The sequence below is a fragment of the Silene latifolia genome, unplaced genomic scaffold, assembly GCF_048544455.1.
Source record: "Silene latifolia isolate original U9 population unplaced genomic scaffold, ASM4854445v1 scaffold_70, whole genome shotgun sequence".
In the NCBI taxonomy this organism is placed as follows: domain Eukaryota; kingdom Viridiplantae; phylum Streptophyta; class Magnoliopsida; order Caryophyllales; family Caryophyllaceae; genus Silene; species Silene latifolia.
This window is the reverse complement of record NW_027413609.1, coordinates 4,371,546-4,378,351: the sequence shown is the minus strand read 5'-3', so window position 1 is coordinate 4,378,351 and position 6,806 is coordinate 4,371,546. Positions and strand designations below refer to the sequence as shown.

Sequence of the window (6,806 nt, the reverse complement as noted above, 5' to 3'; positions counted from 1 at the left end):
AGTGCAGCAACAGAGGAAGATTCAGTAGCTCTCCTCTGGTTTCCTCTCGAATTCCCATATTTAGCCTTATGAGTGGCCAAATCATCAATGATCTTCCACCCCTTAGTCTCTCCCATGTTCTCAGCAAATCGGCCATTGGGTGCGGATCCAAAATAGCCCTCGATCGTCATACGACCCATTATAGAACTGATTGTAAAGACTCCATTTTTCGAACCCATGGTGCGGTATGGTTCGCACCAGTTTCTTGAAACGGACCCATGCTTCATGAAAGTTCTCATCAGGCCCATGTTTAAAGCTCGTGATCTGAGCTCTAATGGCGTTAGTCTTCGAGGCAGAGAAGAACTTTTTGTAAAATGCCAGGGCTAAGGAATTCCAGTCGGTGATCTTATGAGCGGCTCGGTCCAGATCTCTATACCACTCTCTTGCAGCATCATGAAGAGAGAAAATGAACATGGTCTCCTTGATCTGGTCTTGGGTCACACCGGTCGGCGGGGGTATAGAGCAGCAATAATCAATAAAAATCTCCATGTGCTTGGCTGCATCTTCATTTGCGGCTCCCCGAATCGGTTTCTCTCAACCAGGTTAATATAGGAAGGCTTTGGCTCGAATTTTCTCGCCTCCCCGGTAGTTCGAATCCTTTGTAGAGATTCGCACTGTCGCACCGAGTGATTTGGCAATGGTTGCTTCTTCAGCAATGACTAGAATTTCTGGAGAAGTGACTGTCTCAGCTGAAGAAATTGAAGCAGGAGATGTAGGTGGATCTTCCTCGAACAGAGCGTTCTCGTAGTAGCTTGACAGAGTACTCAGCTCTTCCTCTGTCGGTAATACCCTTTGTGATCGTCTCAACTCGTGCAAGGATTTCTCGATCTCAGGATTGAATGGTACTAGTTCACCACCCTGTGACCTGCGCATAAGAAGAAACTATAAAAAGAATATAAGAAAAGTTCAAGGAACGGAAGTCCTTTAAACTAAAGAAAGACTAAATAAAAACAACTAAAAATTAGAACAATTGCCTCCCCGGCAACGGCGCCAAAATTTGATACCCGTCGTTGTGAGCACCAAAAATAAAATTTATAATCTCCTATTAAAACTAACCTAGGCTAGTGGTAACAGGGTCGAACCACAAGGAGGCGAATGTAATTTCTAATTGTCTAATTTATTCTAAGGTAATGAAAGTGGGGGTTGATTTGATTTGGTTTATACTAAAAGAAATAAGAAGACAACAAACTAAATAAGCAGATAAAACAGATAGAGAAGGGGTACTAGGATGGTTAGTTTGTTATAGTTTCGGCGGCAGCATACTAAACAGGTCTAAATCAAACACATGAGGCGGGAAATAAAGAGGTCCTCTCGGTCTACTCTTAACAAATAGCATCTTTTGATCTCGCTATAGGTCCCTAATATCACTAATACTAACTTTCGTCCTGAAAAGTGACTAACGGTCTAAACTTTACCTATCTTTCGATCTCAGCATAGTTTAGTCATTTTAATTGGTGATCTAACAACTGTCCCTATCTCTCGATCTAATGGGTCAGTCAAATATTAAGTATTCAACTAGTCGCATGCATTCGATTCGTCAAACACAACATTTAAATTAATTAAAACAAGGGTTAACCTCACGCGGTCAGTCGATCGACCAAGTATGTCAGTCGATCGACTGACACGCGAATCAGGGCGTGTTCATTATATTGCCGCCTATACTATAATTCCCCTACATCTTTGCACAAACAATTTAGCTACTCATGCTAAGGACGATAACAACAATAAAACTAATAAAATAGACAGAAGAATTCATGCTTGAAATAATAGAACAAACAATTAACATAAACGATGAATCGGTCTTGGGAAACTAACTAGCAATTCTATCCTACAAAGCAATAATAAAGCAAACTGAATTATTAGCAGAAGAATACCGATTAGAATTGCAGCAAGAGATCCAGAAACCGAATGCAAAAGTAATTATACGAAATAGTATTGAAAACCCTAATTATTGAATGTTGGAAAACTGATTAAAGAACTAGTAAAAACTGAATAAATAATCTGATGTTCTAGGTTACGTTATATAGAAAATATACGTAACACTTATTATTAAAACCTAAACACAATGGGCTTGAGTTTCCTCGATCTTTTAATTCTCGTCTGGGATAGCGGCTTGGTCGATCGACTAAGAGTGGCGGACGATCGATCGAAGCAAAGCGATGTCACGGTAGCTTCGAACCCGCAAGTTGGTCGATCGACTAAAGGCAGTGGTCGATCGACTGAAGTAGCTGACACTTGACTTCCAATTTCTCGTGTATTTGTCTTTTGGTCCTTGAATTGCGCACCAAGCTCGTTCCTTAAGTAAATACTTCACGTCAAAATGCAATACATGATACTCGGGGATGGATTTAGCTCAATTTCCGTTGAATTCTTCACATTTCTGCAATAATGTACAAGAACACGAAAGTAGACGGAAATAGGGGAAATGGTAGCTTAAACTACGCGAATGAGCTCTGAAATGCGTGGAAAATAGGATGTAAAACATCATATAAAAGACACGCATCAATGTACATACCTTAGACTAGGGCCTCGCACTACGTGGTAAGTCGTCGCACTATAGAACTGATGATTGTCGTCAGTGGTCGTCTGGGAGTGTTGCACCCTGGGAATTATGTACATACACTTAGACTAGGGTCTCGCACTGTGGAGTAAGACGCCGCCCTATTATGGTTGAGTGGTATTACGGTACTTTAGCATGATCCGAGTGAAAATCTATACTAAGACATTAAGCTGATTTCCATAAGAAGAGTTGAGATTTTGATAACGTGGTAGTTTATCTTTCAAGCTATGGCTTAGTTTGAAAGGTTTCTATTTAGTTATGTTTTAAACATATGTTGATTTATTAATGTTTTCAGTTTTCAAGTATTTGGCTATTTTTAGCATTTACTTGTTTTAACTTGATGAAATGTGGCTGGGAGAACGCCTGAGTTACTCCCCACTTATTATGGCTGTTATGTTTATAACATGATAGGTATTGGTTTGCTGGGATCTGAGTGAGAGCTAGTGAGTGGTCAATTGGGACCTACTCTTTGTTTTCTTTTAAGCTATGTTTAGAACCCTTTTTTTATGTCAGTTTTTATAAGTCCTTGTTTTTATACAAGTGACGAGTTGTAGCTACTATATTTAGTAACTGCTATTTTGAGACTTACCATTTCGGGAAACTTTTCTCCCGAGGGTTATTTATATTAATCCAAGTTTTTATTTCACATAGCATTTTCATTGTGTATTTAATCCCATTCGACAGTGCTTCCGCCACTATTTTGCGTTAGATTTTATAGAGGATTACATGACGGGTCAAATGTGATAGTCAAGCATACTACTACCCGTGATAAGTAACGGTATGCTTGTCCGTTACCATTACATGTATTCTACCCTTTCATCTTTACATAGGTTGACAAAATGACTCTATATCTTGGGTAGCAAACGATTGACGATCCTTGATTGATTAAGACTTGCAATTTGATCTATTAATCCTGAAATAGTAAACTAAGAAGGCACAAGTTAAGTGGGTATGTCATCATCAATTAGGAGAACCCAACAGAAAGTGATGAACCTAACAACTACAAACATGCTTTGACAAGTCCGGATTTCGGAAAGTGGAATGAAGCCATGAAATCTGAAATGGACTCCATGTATGAAAATCAAGTTTGGAATTTGGATGATTTGCCTGATTGCGCAAGAGCTATTAAGAACAAATGGGTTTTTAAAATAAAAACTGACATGGATGAAAATCCTGGTGTTTTCAAAGCCGGGCTGGTTGCTAAAGGGTTCACTCAAGTACAAGGAGTTGACTATGAGGAGACCTTTTCACCAGTGGCAATGCTTAAGTCTATAAGGATTCACCTAGCCATTGCTGCATTTAATGATTATGAAGTGTGGCAGATTCACAAGGTATTATCGATTATGAAGACGGAGCCACAATAACAATTGTACTTGTACAATTTGTTAAGCCTAATTCACAAGGTATTATCGATTATTACTTGTTGCAATATTTTGATATTTCGTTTCTAATAAGTAACAAAGTTGTTTGTTTATTCTGCCTTATTAGATCTAGTTTTCCTTCAATGGTGACAGTCGTAGTTACCTATTTCACAAGTCTACTTAGTTACTATGGTTGGGTAAGGAATATTTTGTCACGTCGGTGTATCAAGTTTGTTAGCAATTGTGTTTGTATATCCCTTAAGTTGAAAAAGAAAAGTATGAATCAAACAAAGAAAAAATGTAAAAAAAAAAAAATTTGAAAAAAAAAGGAAAAAGAAAAGAAGAAAAAAATAAATTGCTTCATTTGGGTTGTTTAAGGAATTATAAAAGGGTCATTTGCTAGAGTTGAATGCATATTTAGAGAGTAGTTTTAATGTCTCTATTGTGTTGTCATAGTATAAGATGATTTTTCTAGTAGGGTGTTAGTTTGTGCTTAATTTTGTAGAATTAGTTTGGTTAGTAAGTGTCGCTGCGACAACAGGTCTTAGCCCCACATTCCCATACATGCCTTGTCACAAACAACTTCTATACCTTCACCCATTACCCTCTCTTATTGTCCTTGACACATGTACTTTGTTTTTACATTGCCAATGCGTATTTAGTTGGGGAAGTTACTTTCACATTAGATTGCATGCATGTTTCATAAGTCGAGTGAGTATTTCTATTTCTTTTAATCTTATATATAACTCACTCTTATATACTTATGACTACATGAGTGAATCCATGAGAATCCAACTAATTAGTCTTGCAAGATCGAAAGGTATTTGGGTTTTTGTCTATACTACGGTATCATATTTCATTTTGGGACATGAGCTGCATTTTCTAGTTTCCCGTGCCTTTGAATTTGTTTTATTAGTACAATTTTGTAATTGCTTTGTTATAGATATGAATAGCTTGTGATTTCTATGTGCATTAACATTAGCTCTGAGTTATTCATTCTCATTTGTATGACTGTCTTTTGTAGTGTGTTAGTTTTTCGTTTGGGGACAAACAAAGAGATGGTTTGGGGGAGTTTGATGAGTCATAATTATATACAAATTTACACCTCTCCTTAGTTACTTTTGAGAAGGTTTTCGTGCTTATATATGTCATTTATATGTCGTTTATGCTAGAATGTCTATACTTCCGCCATTTGGTATTTTATTGTAGATTGGATGCATTCGTGGTACAAATGGTTAATAATGAGCACTGGGGAGTCGGCTAGACGGAAATACAAGGAATGGCATGAAAATAGAGGGGGAACGACGAGGAAAGAGAAGAATAAACACGAAGAGAAGCTGTGAAGAAAAGAGTCCCTCGATCGAGTAACGTCTTACTCGATTGAGTAACCAGAGCCAACTCGATCGAGGAGACTTAGATCTCACTTGTTTACGAAACATCCTTATGTCGGTTTAAGTTTATTATAAATAGGAAATCCGTGCTTTATTATTAGGTTATGCTTTCTTTATATTAGAGCTCCTTGAAAAACTCGTAGATTAGTTTTGCTACTATTATTTTCCAGATCTACACAAGTTTACTTTCATTAGTTCATTAATTCCTTCAAGTTTGGCAACTATTTATTCTTACTCTTGTTTTATTCAATTCAATTTTTAGTTTTGGCAATTGCTATTTGTTCATCTTGTTTATGCTTTCAATTATGTTTGTATTTAATTTAATCTTGTTAGTTTTATTTGTATGAGTAGCTAAACCTTTAATCTAGAGTAAAAGGGAATTTAGTTTGTCAGAAGGGGATGAATTAGTGAATTAATTGTTAAATTGCATAAGTCGTTGTTCAATTGTTGTCTTACTTCTAGTTAAATGATTTACTGATCAAAGTTGATTAATTAGTCTTGCGAATGAGGATTATCATCGACCGGGTTAAAACTAATAAAGGGTGCGGCAATTGAAGAGACTAGTTAAATGATAGTGACCACGTGTTAGACTTTGATCTAATGGGCATAATAGAGTCGACCGATCTATGACCTTAAACAACTTAATTGACCATTTAATTGACTAAATTACATTCTCGAATAGCAATCCTAGTGAACCTGATCATTGAACTCATTAATATTATTGAATTCGTCTTTTATTATTATTCTTGCAAATTGTTACAGAAATCCAACTAATCACCCCCACCCCCCCCCCCCTCCCCCCTCCCCCCTCCCCCCCACAAGAAATCATTACCTTAAGACACATTATTACATTAGCAAATAATTACTGCCTATTGTAGACACCTCAATGTTGTCTACTAGCTTTATGGGTAACCGATAATGATGCTAAAATTTAATGACTAAATGAAAATTGACAATGTTATAATTTATGACTCTTTACACTTATTACCCGATAAATGGCCCATAAATCATATTAAGCTCATTCGTTTCAATAACCAATTTGTTATCCTCATCTTAACTCGTTATAAGAAATAATGTCCATAAAAGGCCAAACTCACATCCCATTTGATACCAGCTTGTTATTACTATACGATATATAAAAGAAAAGAATAAGTAGTGGAGTGTACATAGGAATCCTAAAATTCCAAAAATACCAAGCCATCATCAAGAAGAAAATACACGGTAAAATACCTTCATTGTAAACAAAGCTTATCACTTTAGACTACAGATCCCACTAAATTTTCATCTTGATTTTTGGTATAAATAGCTTCATGCATGATGCGTGTCATTTATATGATTTTTTTTTTTTTTTTTTTGACAACAATAAACCATATATATTTAAAAGACTAGCAAATTACAACGAGTTTAGCCTGTAGCCAGGCTTACAGACCAGAAAGGATGAAGCACAAACAAAGT

The 6,806-nt window shown here is 36.6% G+C and overlaps 1 non-coding gene across 1 annotated transcript; it reads left to right on the top strand.

The window, feature by feature from the left end:
• The first annotated feature begins 211 nt into the window (after positions 1–211).
• Positions 212–318, top strand: LOC141640066 (small nucleolar RNA R71). Its single transcript, XR_012542812.1, has one exon. It is a non-coding gene; the product is annotated as a small nucleolar RNA R71 (small nucleolar RNA).
• The last annotated feature ends 6,488 nt before the right edge of the window (positions 319–6,806 follow it).